Source organism: Cornus florida, unplaced genomic scaffold, assembly GCF_030987335.1.
Source record: "Cornus florida cultivar Cherokee Brave unplaced genomic scaffold, ASM3098733v1 CherokeeBrave_3.0.0_Hap2_Chr06, whole genome shotgun sequence".
NCBI classification, from domain to species: Eukaryota; Viridiplantae; Streptophyta; class Magnoliopsida; order Cornales; family Cornaceae; genus Cornus; species Cornus florida.
Window position 1 is genome coordinate 84,656,732 of NW_026775576.1, and position 13,978 is coordinate 84,670,709.

General features: G+C 36.7%; 1 long non-coding RNA gene across 1 annotated transcript; it reads left to right on the forward strand.

The window, feature by feature from the left end:
• The first annotated feature begins 3,680 nt into the window (after positions 1–3,680).
• Positions 3,681–10,187, forward strand: LOC132314982 (uncharacterized). The gene is made up of 4 exons (XR_009483556.1): positions 3,681–4,080; positions 4,499–4,703; positions 7,267–7,557; positions 9,835–10,187. It is a non-coding gene; the product is annotated as an uncharacterized LOC132314982 (long non-coding RNA).
• Positions 10,188–13,978: the final 3,791 nt, after the last annotated feature.

Sequence of the window (13,978 nt, forward strand, 5' to 3'; positions counted from 1 at the left end):
TCATTTTTAAGGGAACGGTGGCTTCATTTTTGGGATAAACTTATTCTTAATTATATATTTATTTATTTATTTGATTCGATAAACATAAACTTTTAGTTTAGTTGAATTGTTAATGGATAAACATAAACTTAAATATCTCATATATATATATTTTTTATCAGAATTAGATAGAATAGAATTCAGTAAGTTACAATTTCTCTCTCTACTCCAGTGGGATGATCTTCGCAATAATCTAAAGGTTGATGACTTTACTTTACTTCCTTTTCAATTACTATTTAGTTGGGACATTTATTTATAGTATATTTTTTTGCTCATGCAAAAAATATTTATTTATTTATTGATTGATTTTTTTTTTTTTTTGGATAGATGAGCTGGGAAGAAATAATGAAGCAACTTATGAATTGGTTCTCAAATTTTTATTTTTATTTTTTTTATTTTATTTTTTTTTTTAACTGTTGCAGAGAAAAATATACCAGTAAGTACTTCATATTTAATTTTCATTAATTCACTCTATTTATTTTGAAATTGGATTTTATTGTGTTAAATGGTTAAATTAGAATATTTGTAATTTTTGATTTTTTGGTTATCTAAAAAATTTAATTTCTTAGAACAATTTCCAATTAAATTAAATCATCAAATTGTGCCTATTTATTTTACAAATGTTAAATGTGACATTCACAAACAACATCTCGATTGAAGCACATCTATGTTTTTTTTTGTCCCCAGTTATTATTGTTATCTCATTACGAGTTATTAGATTTTTTTTAGAAAAATCATAATAGGTGTCCAACCGAGTTTGATGCTGGTTTGCTTGGCAAAATAATTTAGGGGTTTTCTCAAACTTTGGCTTATTATTTTCCACATAATGAAGTTGAACTTTACTTTTGAATGTAGAAAATGCTGGTAATCTGTGGACTCTCTTGGGTTTTGCCTCTGTTGCACGTGGGACACTCAACTTTGCAATGATAGAGATGATGACAAATCTTCTAGAATACTATGAAAGAATTGGATATTGTGCTATCTTTCGGTGACTATATTTTATACACATTTTTATTTTATTTTTCTCACATTTTGCTCACCAATATAAACTTAAATTTAAGCATGATCACAGGATTGGGCGCTTAATTGGCAAAGTCTGAAGCATGCGATCACTTTATGTGTAGCTTTTCTTTTAAGATACTAATGGGATGATATTCATTATTCTCTTACGTAGTTATCACTTACTATCGAATACTGTATTACGTGTTTAGAGAATTACTTAATTTATGGACCTTATGGTGATTTTAGCGTATGGGACACTTTAGTGAAAGCCTTGATGGGAATTACTATTGTTTATCAAAAAGGCAACGGCATACGTCTTTGTATCACAAATTTGATAGTATGTGTTGTTATTAATTATTATAGACATTGTACGTATGAGGTTAGTTTCATTGTCCCCAAGAAAGAAATGAGAGAAGAACGAGGTACTGACAGAAAGATATTAAAGTTTCATGTGTTAGTGCAATTTCTTCTTGTAATTTATAATTTTCTTCTTCTTATTATATATTATTATTGTTTTTTTGAATAATTTTAATGACAATTAAATTCTTAATAAGGCTCTTCCATTGAGGTGACATTCTAATGATAATTTGATGAAGGAAATTAAAAGAATAATTTTGTATTTTAACATTCAACTCAATTGTATGAATTATTTTCTTTCTTAACATTCCCTACACTTTGCACTGTACTGTACTTTATTTTTATTCATAAGATTGTATTCCATTTCAACTTTATCGGTAAGATAGTTTTAATAGCATTGGTGGCTTCATTTTTGGGATAAACTTAACCTTCTTTATTTATTTGATACGATAAACATAAACTATGTATTTTAATTTAGTAGAATTGTTACTTGATAAATAAACATAAACTTAACCATTTTAGGTCAATTGAATTGTTATTTTTATTAGATAGAATTCACTAAATTAAATCACAGTTTCTCTCTCACCTGTAAAAATGGATGATAATTTCAATACTATAGAGATTGATGGATCCTCTCATTGTGAAGCTAGTTTTGCTGCTTGTGCGTTTTAGCGTGGGGGGTGACTATACTTTACTCTCTTCTCAATTACCATGCAGTTGGAACATACGATTATTAATGGGAAAAATAAAATTTGATTGAAATTTAAATGAAACTATTATAATTACTTAATAAAATTGAATACTAATAAGTTATATATATATATATATATATATATATACACGCGCGCGCGTGCACGCCATAAACTGCACAAAATCTGAATGAGAATCCTGATAAAATCAACAATATTAATTGAACTAAACTAGAATAATTAAGGGTCAACAATCAAAGGGTGTAATGTTAGAAATATTTGAATATTTTTATTATTTAATATGGTTAATCGTCAAAGGACTAACAATATTTAAATGATGAGACTAACGCACCCAGATTCCGAGCCGAGCCTAGCTATAGGTTACTTGGGTTTGGGCTCGTTTGCTTATAGCTAAGCTCAAGTTCATGACGGGAGCTCGAGCTCGTCACTCTTTTAAAAATTCTGTTTTTGCCCCGCTCATTTAAGAAATCAAATTGAACTCATGTTCAAAATTGATTCGGATTCGTTTTCAACTCGCTAGTAAATTATTGTATTTTTATTTTATTTTTGCAAACAATCACATATATATAAACGAGCCTACAGTTTACGAACATATACATGAGTTTATTTCGTGATTATAAATCTATACATGCTTCTATTTTCGAGCTTACACGAAATGAGACTATCACACTGTTTAAGATCGACTTGCTTAATTACTACATAAGCCTAAAAATTAAACTTGAACTCGACTCATTTCCTTAACTAACGAATTCAAAATGAGCCATAAACAATATCTTACTTTCTCATAGAAGTCCCTGATTGTGTAGAAATAAATTTTACTCAGTATTTGCTTAGGACTTATACAATATGGTGTCTGTACATATCTTGAAAAAAGGGTTCAACGTTCTCAATTTGTGCAACATAAGATTTATAGTGTAGCCTAATCAGTTGCGTTGAGGTCTAGCTATTATATATATACATACATTCACAGGGTTCCATGAAAATATTATGTATAAGATTTATAGTATAGTCTAATCAAGCTATTGTCAAATTTTAGTACAATATTTTCATGGAAGCCTGTGAATGTATGTATAAAATTATCGACAGCATGAGTTGTAATTGTTGTATAAATTACACATTACAATTTATATATGTATAAGATTTATAGTATAGTCTAATCAAGCTATTGTCAAATTTTAGTACAATATTTTCATGGAAGCCTGTGAATGTATGCATAAAATTATCGACAGCATGAGTTGTAATTGTTGTATAAATTACACATTACAATATATGTATAAGATTTATAGTATAGTCTAATCAAGCTATTGTCAAATTTTAGTACAATATTTTCATGGAAGCCTGTGAATGTATGTATAAAATTATCGACAGCATGAGTTGTAATTGTTGTATAAATTACACATTACAATTTCGAAGACAAAATTTCTGTCTTCTAAATATATTTTCACTTTTGTAATTGTCATACAATATGTATGGTAGTTTATTTATTTATTTTTTTGGTACCCAACTATCAGACTGTAGGCATTTAAATACTGATTAACCAATCAAAAACCAACATCACACGTCACCTCAGCCCCTCTTTTTCTCTCTCATGAACTGCGCAACTATTGCACTGCACAGACCCACCATCTCTCATGAACTGCGCAACTATTCCTCTCTCTCTCTCTGAGGGAGCACATCTAACCCTAGAAACTCTTCAATGGCTTTCTCACGCTTCCCTAATAACGAGATCGAATTAACCTCTTCCTCGTCAACCTCCTTTGCCCAAACTGTCCGATTCCGGTGGTTCCTCCATGTGCCGCCACCGTTCCTCCATCAATGGCCATTTATAGCAACCTTGCAAGCGGAGCCACCGCTTTAATTCTCTTCTTCACCAACCTTTACGGCCCACAGGTGGTCGCACCGCCCAAGTTTTTCTACACTACGGCTCCCACCGGAAGTCCTGACAGCGTCGCCGCCTGCAACCACCTTGGGGGTACGATTGTTCACCTTCTCAGATTTGCACACTATGCATATATGTTTATATACGCATATATATCACTTTTGCATTTTTGTTGTTTTTTCAATCATACCCACAACATTTTTGTTATGGGTACGATTGTTCAACTCCTCAAATTTATATATAAACGTATATATATACACACACACACACACATTCATCCCGAGAAAGCACTTTTGGTTCACTATCACTCTTACTACTCTGTTTTACAATTTTGTTTTGTGTGTGCGCGCCATTTATTGTTTAATCTTACTCCTAACATTTTTGTTGTTCGCACACTTTCTGAGAAAGCTCTTTTCATTCACTATTGGCTCTGTTTTTACATATTGTATTGTGCTTAGTATTTGTTTAATTTTTGTGTTAAGAGGGCTCATCTTTTTTATGGCCGAAACAGGGGTTTGAGGCTAAGGCAGTGAAGAAGGGTTTATACTTTCTATGTGAGACTGGACATGCCTGGGGTTGAGGAAGAGGACGTGGAGGTATGGATGGAGTATGACACCCTTTTTCTCAAAGGTGAAGCCCGGAGAGCATGGGAGCAAGAAATCTACGGCAGGTTGTACTGTGGGAGCATAGATCTTCTGCCCCAGTAGGGGAAGAAGGTTGGTATTCTTAAGAAGGATATGAAAAATGGTGTCCTAACAATCGTAATTAATTAATTAATTCCTGTTTTGAATATGTTGTGACATATTTATATATGTATGTATGTATGAATCTCCACTTCTATATTTTGATTTAGATGCATGAATCTCCACTTTTATATTTTGAAAAATGGTGTATTCCTTTTCATAGTTTGTGGTTTGCTGAGTCTAGACTAGTTCTTGTTTGTCCCTTTAATAGGACTGTTCTATGGTTTTTTCTTTTCCTTGTGGCTTCATTTTGGAAGTGGGATTTCTTAATCCCTTTTGTATTCTGAGCGGATGCACTCTTTTCCTTTTGTAGTACGTGCTTTGTTCTTTAATGACTAAGGAAAAAAAGACAAATGCCAGTCTCTGAAATTTCTACTCTTCATGATAGGCAATTTATTGTAGAATTTTATTAGTGATATGGGATTAAATTCCTTTGTCATTTTTTTTTTTCCTTTCTTACTATTCGTTTTATTTACTATATGAAGACTTATTGTTACCTCATTCGCTAAACAACAGAAGGCATTTTTGTAATCTGTTACTCAATACATATATAAGAACACATTCCGAATATTATTGATTATGTTAGCAATTTGAGTCCGTCAAAATATATATTTTTTATCATTAAATTTTGCATGCTTGATAAAATCATGAGTTATACCTCATTCTAATGGAATTGTATCTGTAGTAATATTGTCAAATGTTCTTGGAACAAATATTTGATGAGATGAATCAATAAAGTCCTCTGGCCGCCATGCTCACGTCTTGTATAGAACTCACATCCATATATATTTTTATTGTCCATCGAATTATTTGGGCCCACTCGTTATCAACGGGATCAGGTAAACAGTTGGCCTGGTCACTGCGATCAACAATTACTGTTGCTTTGTCAAATTTTCTAGCTCTTTGATTGAGATATACATGGTCAATAACACTATTTAGGTGGTTTATTTTTTATTTTTTTGTATTTGTTGTTGTTATGGTATATATCTTTCAATGTTGTGATAAAGTTGTTGAAGTTTATCCTGTTAATAAAGGATGTTAGCTTGTTGTAATATAATATTTATTTCCAGAATCTTGTAGATATGTGATCTAGTAGTTGTTGAGTGTGCTTAAAATAGATATGTAATCAAGGAACTTATATTTTAGCTAACTCTGTTTTATTCATTATAGTTGCTTTCTACAGAAAAGCAACCAAAAATGTCTGGCTGTGTATTTATTGATTTGTAAAGCCACAAGCTAGTTTGTCACTAAAGCTTAAACTTGTAAATGCATGTTCAAAATAAATTCCTTTTATTTCTTCATTTTGTTCATAGCTTCAATTTTTTGGGGCATTATAACTCTCCTTCTCATGACTCTGAAGCTGCAAACACTTTATTTAAGCCTCTAATGTGCATGCCAAGGAACATTGTAGTAATCATTTGAACGTATGAAGTTTGAGTATGATCTTCAGAATATCAGTGACGCTGGAGAGCTAATTTATTTTATTGTTTTTTATCTTTTCTCTTTTGGTAATTTACTGGAGAACTGGTCTTCAATAGAACTATAACATAATATTCCTATATAAGATAACCATTGATGCTTCTCGTTCAAAGAATCTATATTTGTTCTATTTCGATTTTTTATTATGTTTCTATTGTTTTAGATCCTTGACGATGTTTTGGACTAAAATGAACTTCAAACTTGATAAATATACCAATTCAATTGATTTTTAAAACTATTTTAACCATCATTCAGATGATTCTCAGCCAACTTTCTAAGTATATATCCTCCATGTAAATACAGAATTTGCATTTCTTGCCTAAGCTCAAACCGCGGCCTGTCTTGGTTAATTATGTGATTTAGAGCTTTGCTATTGTTTTATTGAATATTTTTTAATGGTTTACTTGAAATATAGATCTGATTCTTTAGTTTTTAGCAAGCTAAAATAGTTATAATATGTGTATATAGTGTTTTCTCTTGTGTATCTATAAATATATACAAAGGAATGCAGAATCTTGCTGTTGAGTCATATTACCTCATTTTTTTTGGATGTAGTGACACTAAGTTCTATTATCACAGTGGACAAGTGAAACCTCTGTTGTGACTGAATTTGATGTCACACTTGTTCCCCTGCTGATCTATTTTTTAAATGATTAACTCAATTGAAGTTCACAATATCTAACCTCTTCACGACTGCATACAGCTCTTGGATGCTGTGGCTTCCGCCCAAACTTGTCCCCCACAACCACCACTTGAGTCTCTCTTTCTCTAGCTGAGCTAACAAACATTGTAAACCCTCCATAAACCCTTATTGAATCTACTTTCTCTCTGCATCAATGGCTTCCGGTAGATCCGCCACCGACTTTTTCTGCACCACCACTCCTACCGGAAGTTCTGACAGGATCGCCGCCTGCAACATCCTTGTGGTTACGATCGTTCACCTTCTCAAATGCGTGTATATATATAATCCAGAGAAAGCTCTTTTCATTCACTAACACTGACTCTCTTTACATATTGTGTCGTGTTTAACATTTGTTCAATTTTTGTATGTGTTCAGAGGTTGATTACGTTAAGAATTCACATCATTTTTATGGGCCAAGAGAGGAGTTTGAGGCTAAGGCAGTGAAGAAGTGTTTGTATGTGACAGTGGACATGCCTGGCGTTGAGGAAGAGGACGCGGAGGTATCGCTTGATAACGATACCGTTTTTCGTCAAAGGTGAAGCCCGGAAAGAATGGGAGCAAGGAATATATGGCAGGTTGTACTGTGGGAGCATTGATCTTCTGCCAGAATCGGGGAAGAAGGTTGGTGTTCTTAAGAAGGATCTGAAGAATGGTGTTGTAACAATGGTAATTAATTAATTCCTGGTATCAATATATTCTGTCAGATTATATATGTATGTATATTATGTGTATGAATCTTCACTTCTATACTTTGATTTAGATGCATAAATTTCGACTTATGTTTTGTTGATTTGCATATATGTGTGAGTGTGTGTGTATGAATGTCCACTTCTATATTTTGATTTACATGCATGAGTTTCAACTTATTGTCTTATTGATTTGCATATGTGTGTGCGTGAATCTCCACTTCTATATTTTGATTTAGATGCATGAATTTCCACTTTTTCTCTTATTGAATTGAATAGTTGTGTGTGCAATATGCATTTAAATATGAATTCTCTGGAGTTGATATATAGTAGGGGGAAAATAGTTGCATAGCCGTATCGTGTGGAAACCGCAGCTAAAAAGTCTTGGTTCCTAACTATAAGGTCCTCCGAAGTATTAAGAACAAATTGATAAGTTTATTTGTGAGTTTTAGTAAGTCTAATTTGATACTAATTATCAAGTTTGTAGCCTTGCAGTCCTCTGGAATCTGTAAAGTTTGATTGTTATTTCAGGTGTTAAGCTCATTTAATGATATGGGAAATATGTTGTTTGTCTTCCTCTGTGGGAGTGACAAAAGGAGTTGTAAGATTTGGTGATAAATACCTGCATTCGTTATTAATGTTGAACTGGTCTGGGGAAATATATTGTGCTTTGTGTAGTTATATTGATTGATAGCAAATGTCCATCTGTCATCACCATTAGAATAGTACTGAAATTTCTAGTCTTCGTATGAGGCTATTTATTATTATTAGAAATATGAGATCGTATTCCATTGTCATTTTTTCTTTGTCATTAATCATTTTATTTACTATATGAAGAATTATTGTTGCTTCACTAAGTAAACAACGCCATTACTGTATTCTGTGACTCATTAGAATCTGTATTAATGTTGCCAAATGTTTTTGAAACAATTCTTTAATGAAATGAATCAATAAAGTCCAACTTCAGGTCACCACATAAAAGATGTTAGGTGGTTATTAATTAAAAGAAGTTTCCAAAATCTAGTAGATTAGAGTGTGCTTAAAATAGATATGTAATAATAAAATAAAATAAACTTATTTTAAGCAAAATTATGGGCTATTTAGTATAATTGCTTTGTACAGAAAAAGCAACCAGAATACCTGGCTGTGTATTTTATTTGCTGCAAGGCCATGTGCTAATTGTTTAATAAAGCTTAAACTTTTGAAAAAATGATTTTTTTTTTTATAATTTGTGGGCATATGTTCCAACTAAGAATTTAGTGCCGCCTCCAAATTGCTTTAGAAATTCTTGATTTACAGTAAGTTGTGAATGCTCAGTAATGCTGAGAGTATATGACCTCATCAGATATAAACATGCTTTATATAGGTCACAGCTTTAAATTGTTTGGGCATTATTTGAGCCTCTAATGTGCCAAGAAACATTGTCGCTATCATTTGAACCTATGAAATTTAAGTATGACCTTTAGAACAGAGTGACTGGAGAACTACTTTTTATTTTTTTGGTCATAGACAAATTTTTGGTAATTCACTAGAGAACTTTATTTTGATCAATAGAAATACAAACATAGCATATATGAGATAACCGTTGATACTTGTACAATGTAATCTCGATCTGTTCTATTTCATTTTTCTATAATGTTTGTATTTTTATCAATCCTTGACAATGCCTTGGTCAAACTTGATATATATACCAATTCAATTGATTTTTTTGAACTAATTTAACAATCACTTAGAGATTTTTGTAAATTTGTTTGGATTTTAGTTTGACAATCATTTGCTTCTTGTTCTTAGTGATCTCACTACTGGGTATAATTATATATTCAATTTGGAAAAAGCTAGTTATTTTGTTTAGAGCTTTGATATTGTTTTATTCAATAGATTTTCATGGTTTAGTTGTGAGATGGATATGATTCGTTTGTCTTTAGCATCTTGATATACTGGGAATATGATATATGAGGTGGTTAGCAGTTGCTTTTCTATTAAAAAAAGAAGAAAAAGAGGATGATTTAGTGGGAATGTCTTATTAACCCAAAATCCAAATTTTTAGCTAAAATAGGTATAAAATGTGTATATAGTGTTTGTGTGTGTCTATAAATATTCACAGAGGAATGCGGAATCTTGTTATTATTTCATTTTTTGTTAATGTTGTGACACTGAGTTGGATGTCACATTTGTTCCCCAACTGAGATCTTTGTTTTAATTGATTAACTCAATTGAAGTTCGCAACAACGTCTAACCTTTGCATGACTGCATGCAGGTCCTGGATGCTTCTCGTGGACGACGACGGTTACTCAGTTTACCAGTAGCAATCTTGAATTCCCAGCTGTGATATAGAATTTCTGCTTCTTAACCCTCCAGGTCTGATTTGTAGGTTTTTTGCTCTTCGTTTTAGTTTAGTACCAGTTTGTGTGTGTATAATCTACATGTTTAAGATGTTTTTGTTTTAGATACAGATAAATACAGAAGTTATTTTATCCATTGGACTCTAAAGAAAAATTTAAGAGCTGTGGGATCAGCGGTCTCTGATGATGTGCGTTTGGGTTTTCTGTCCGAGTCTCTTCTTCCTGATATGCCTTCCTCCTATGCATGCATATTAGAGGATAGTTTGGCACTGCATATTATTTAGCAGATAGTGTGGCTATAAAAATCCTTCTACTCTCTTCGATTTGCATAAACTCATTTTTTCCATTATCAAAATCAAATTTAGCTAAAGATTTTGATTTATTTTTTAATCACTGTTAGTGAGTGATCATGGGCTTACTTGGGTGTGCTGCTCATTCGAATCGTGTGTGCATAACATTTGTTCGTGAGTGCGCAGTATTTACAACTGGTACAGTAGCGCACCAAAATCTATTGGCTTCCATAAGCAAACCCCTATTCAACTGTTTAAATTTTTAGGTCAAAGGACAAACTGAAGATGCAAGAGATTCCTTCTCCACTTTCTCTCTCTAGAATTCTTACACCTCCACCCAAAAAGATCCCCTTCCATTTCATTCCGTCTCCTATTTATAGATATTTACAAGATATTTACAAGATATTTACTGATTGCTGGATCTAGGCCTATTCCTTCGTAAGCCTTGGTCACCTTTGATGGGCTTACTCTCGTTCGGCCCATATGGCAGTGTCCTTCTATGGGCTGGCCCAGCTGTACGGACTGAATGCTATGTTTGCGAGTCGGATCTGGCCCATGTCATCCGGGGCCTCCTCAACTGCCCCCATAATTGCCCCTTATTTAATAAGGGGTAATTATTGATGGCGTCTCATCATGATGTTGACGGCTCGAGATAACCACGTGGGGGAGCGGACGGTCAGATCCAGAATCAATGTTCCGGGGCTCGAGGGATTTCTCGCCTTCCCGACGCTTCGGCCCTCGGGCCCCCTCGCCTTTATAATGCTCTAGAATTCCACTTCACTTCCCTTTACCGTCTCCATCATCAGCCAAGTCTCTCTCTTTTCTAGAACAGTGCTAAGCTTTCTCTGGTGAAATCCTTCAAGAGTCATTCTTCCAGCGATCTTGCAGTCCTCCGAGGTTAGTTTCGTTCTTTTTACTTTCGGCAGGCTTCCATTTACCCTCTTGTAGATTCTTCTAGCACTTCCACCATGGTTGTAGATCTGGATGTTCTTCGTATGAGACTTAGACTTCCTGACAACATCGAAGTTAGGGTTTGCCCCCAAGACGTTAACATTACGACCGGCGCCGGCCTCCTGCCCGGCGAAGTCTTATTCACGAACCTTCAATTGAATGTTGTTAGGTTCCCTCTGCACCCTTTCTTTAGTTATGTCTTCAATAGATTGGGGATATCCCCTCTGCAGGTCAACCCCAACTTCTTTAGAATCATATCTGTTATGCTCTTGTTGATGCGTGACAGAAATCTGGACCTCGACCTCATAGACCTCCTTCTGTGCTATAAGGTGAGTAAGATCCGTACTAACGAGCCCTTCTACCACCTCTACCCGTTCGAGAAGATGTCCATATGTACTGACACAATAAAATCTGAAAAGGGTTGGAGGGATAGCATAGTGGGCATTAGTGGGGCTTGGTCTTCGCCAGCTGCAGAGGATTACCCAATCCCGAGCGCCTTTGGTGTCTGCTCTGTCTCCTCCTATAAAAAATTCAAATCCCATAAACATGACTGCCCCTGTGAAACATGCGTTCCTCGTTTTTGCACTTTCTTATGCCGCTCCTTGGGAATTCCTTGTGATGACTTGAGCTATAGTGTTTGCAGGGATAGGAGTAACTACTTGAAGAGATACGTTCTGAACGATATTCCTTCCTGCTCAGATCTCCTCACTTCAGACAACCTCTTAGCGCTCTCATCACTCGGCTACAACATGAGCAGACTTCAGATTCCCTCTTTTGGCAGGAGGAAAAATACTCCCCCAGCCACTCCTGCTGCTGGGGCGACCTCCTCTCCAGCGTCAGCTTCTTCTTCAGCCACCATATCTGACACTGTCCCGAGCGCAGTGGCTACTAACCCTGTTGCCAGCGCCCCTGCTGCCAACCAGAACGCGTCCTCCCCAGCTACCATAGCTCCTGCTGCTGCGGGGGGCGGTCGGGACAAAGAACGAGGCAAAAGGCCTCATCCTGACAGTGAAATCGATCCTGAGGAGGAGCCTCTCATTAGAAGGACCCGGGTCTCTGGGCCGGGTGCTCTCTTGCACCGAGCGATCAGAGCTTCTTCTCCCTCTGGGCCTCCTGCAGCTGGTGGCTCTGCTTCTGCTTCAGGCCCCCCTTCTATCCCCAGCTTACCGCCATGGGCCCCTCGGTACACCCGAACGGATGGGACGTTCGTGAAACCGAACGAGACCATGCTGAAGGATGGCCAGACCGCTATGGCCTATTACAGGAGCATGTGGACTCCGAAGGACCTTGAGGCGGCAAAGGGCCTTTCCCAGAAGGATGTGTTCAGCCGCTTTCCCCAATCTGCTATGGAGGTGACTTTTATTTTCTAACTCATGAATTCTCTCATATTACTTGGTCTTGCCTTCGCCCGTTCTGACTATTGGTTTAACCGTTTTTAATGTGCACCTATGCAGACATTGTTCGGGATGATGGCCATGCAGAAGCAGGTGGAGATGGGGAACGCCAGGGCCCGTAAGTATTCTGACAGCCTGGAGGTGGCTAATAAAGAAAACGACCTCCTTGCCATGAAGAATACCGAGGTGCTGGTTCGGCTTGACAAGACCGAACAAGAGAGAGATGTCCTGAAGAAGGAGAATGATTCCCTTCAGGATGAGAAGGACGCCCTCCAGCTTGAGAAGAGCGTCTGGCAGACCGAGCGGGAATCAATTAGAGAAGAGAAGGCAGAACTCCAGCGCCTTCTAGCTGATGAACAGTCTGCTCGGATGGCTTTTGAAAAAAGAGCTCTGGACGAGCGTACCGCTCTGATCGACGCGATCAGCAGAGTGGGTGGTGGGATGCTGGCCCTTCACGCTCGGTTCTTAAGGGTCGGTGCTCTTAGGTATGCTCAAGGATTCCGGGAAGGTTTCGTCGACCGGGTTCCGGATGAGGGACAGACCAGCTCCACTCCGGATGAGGTAGACAAGGATCTGGGGATCGAACCTCTGGGGGTCTATGTCGACCCAGAACCCACCGAAGCGGAGCGTATATTTGATGAGTGCCAGGACATCGCATCCTCAAGGATCATCACAGCTCCTCCTACCGCTCTGCCACTGACCGCTCCTCAATCGTCAACCGTGGTTCCTTCCATAGCCACTGCTGACGCTGAACCCCAGCCGAACGATTCAGTCATTCACCTTGATTCCCCACCTCATGAAGGTGAGGCGGCTGATGGGGCCGAGGAGGCGAGTCGGCACGACCAGGATGCTGTTGGTACTGAGGCGTCTAGCTAGGGCTCCTTCGAATTCTTCCATTTTATATCTTCTTGTAATGATGGACATCTCTCTTTTGTAAACTCAATGTTCAATATTAATAAAACGACAGAACTCTTTTTCCCTATGTGTTGTGTTCTATTCAACTCATCTTCAGTACATACATATCTTTTCTCTCTTTTTCTTTTATATTAGCTTTGCCGTGTGTTTGTTTATGGCACGTGCCACTTGGCTTTAAGTTTTTAGCAAGTGCCTGGCGCTCGGCTAGGATGCCACTTGCCACTTGGCTTTAAGTTTTTAGCAAGTGCCTGGCGCTCGGCTAGGATGCCACTTGCCACTTGGCTTTAAGTTTTTAGCAAGTGTCTGGCGTTCGGCTTATAGTGCCAGCTGCCACTTATCTTGCTTAAGTGCCTGGCGCTCGGCTAGAATGCCACTTGCCACTTGGCTTTAAGTTTTTAGCAAGTGTCTGGCGTTCGGCTTATAGTGCCAGCTGCCACTTATCTTGCTTAAGTGCCTGGCGCTCGGCTAGAATGCCACTTGCCACTTGGCTTTAAGTTTTTAGCAAGTGT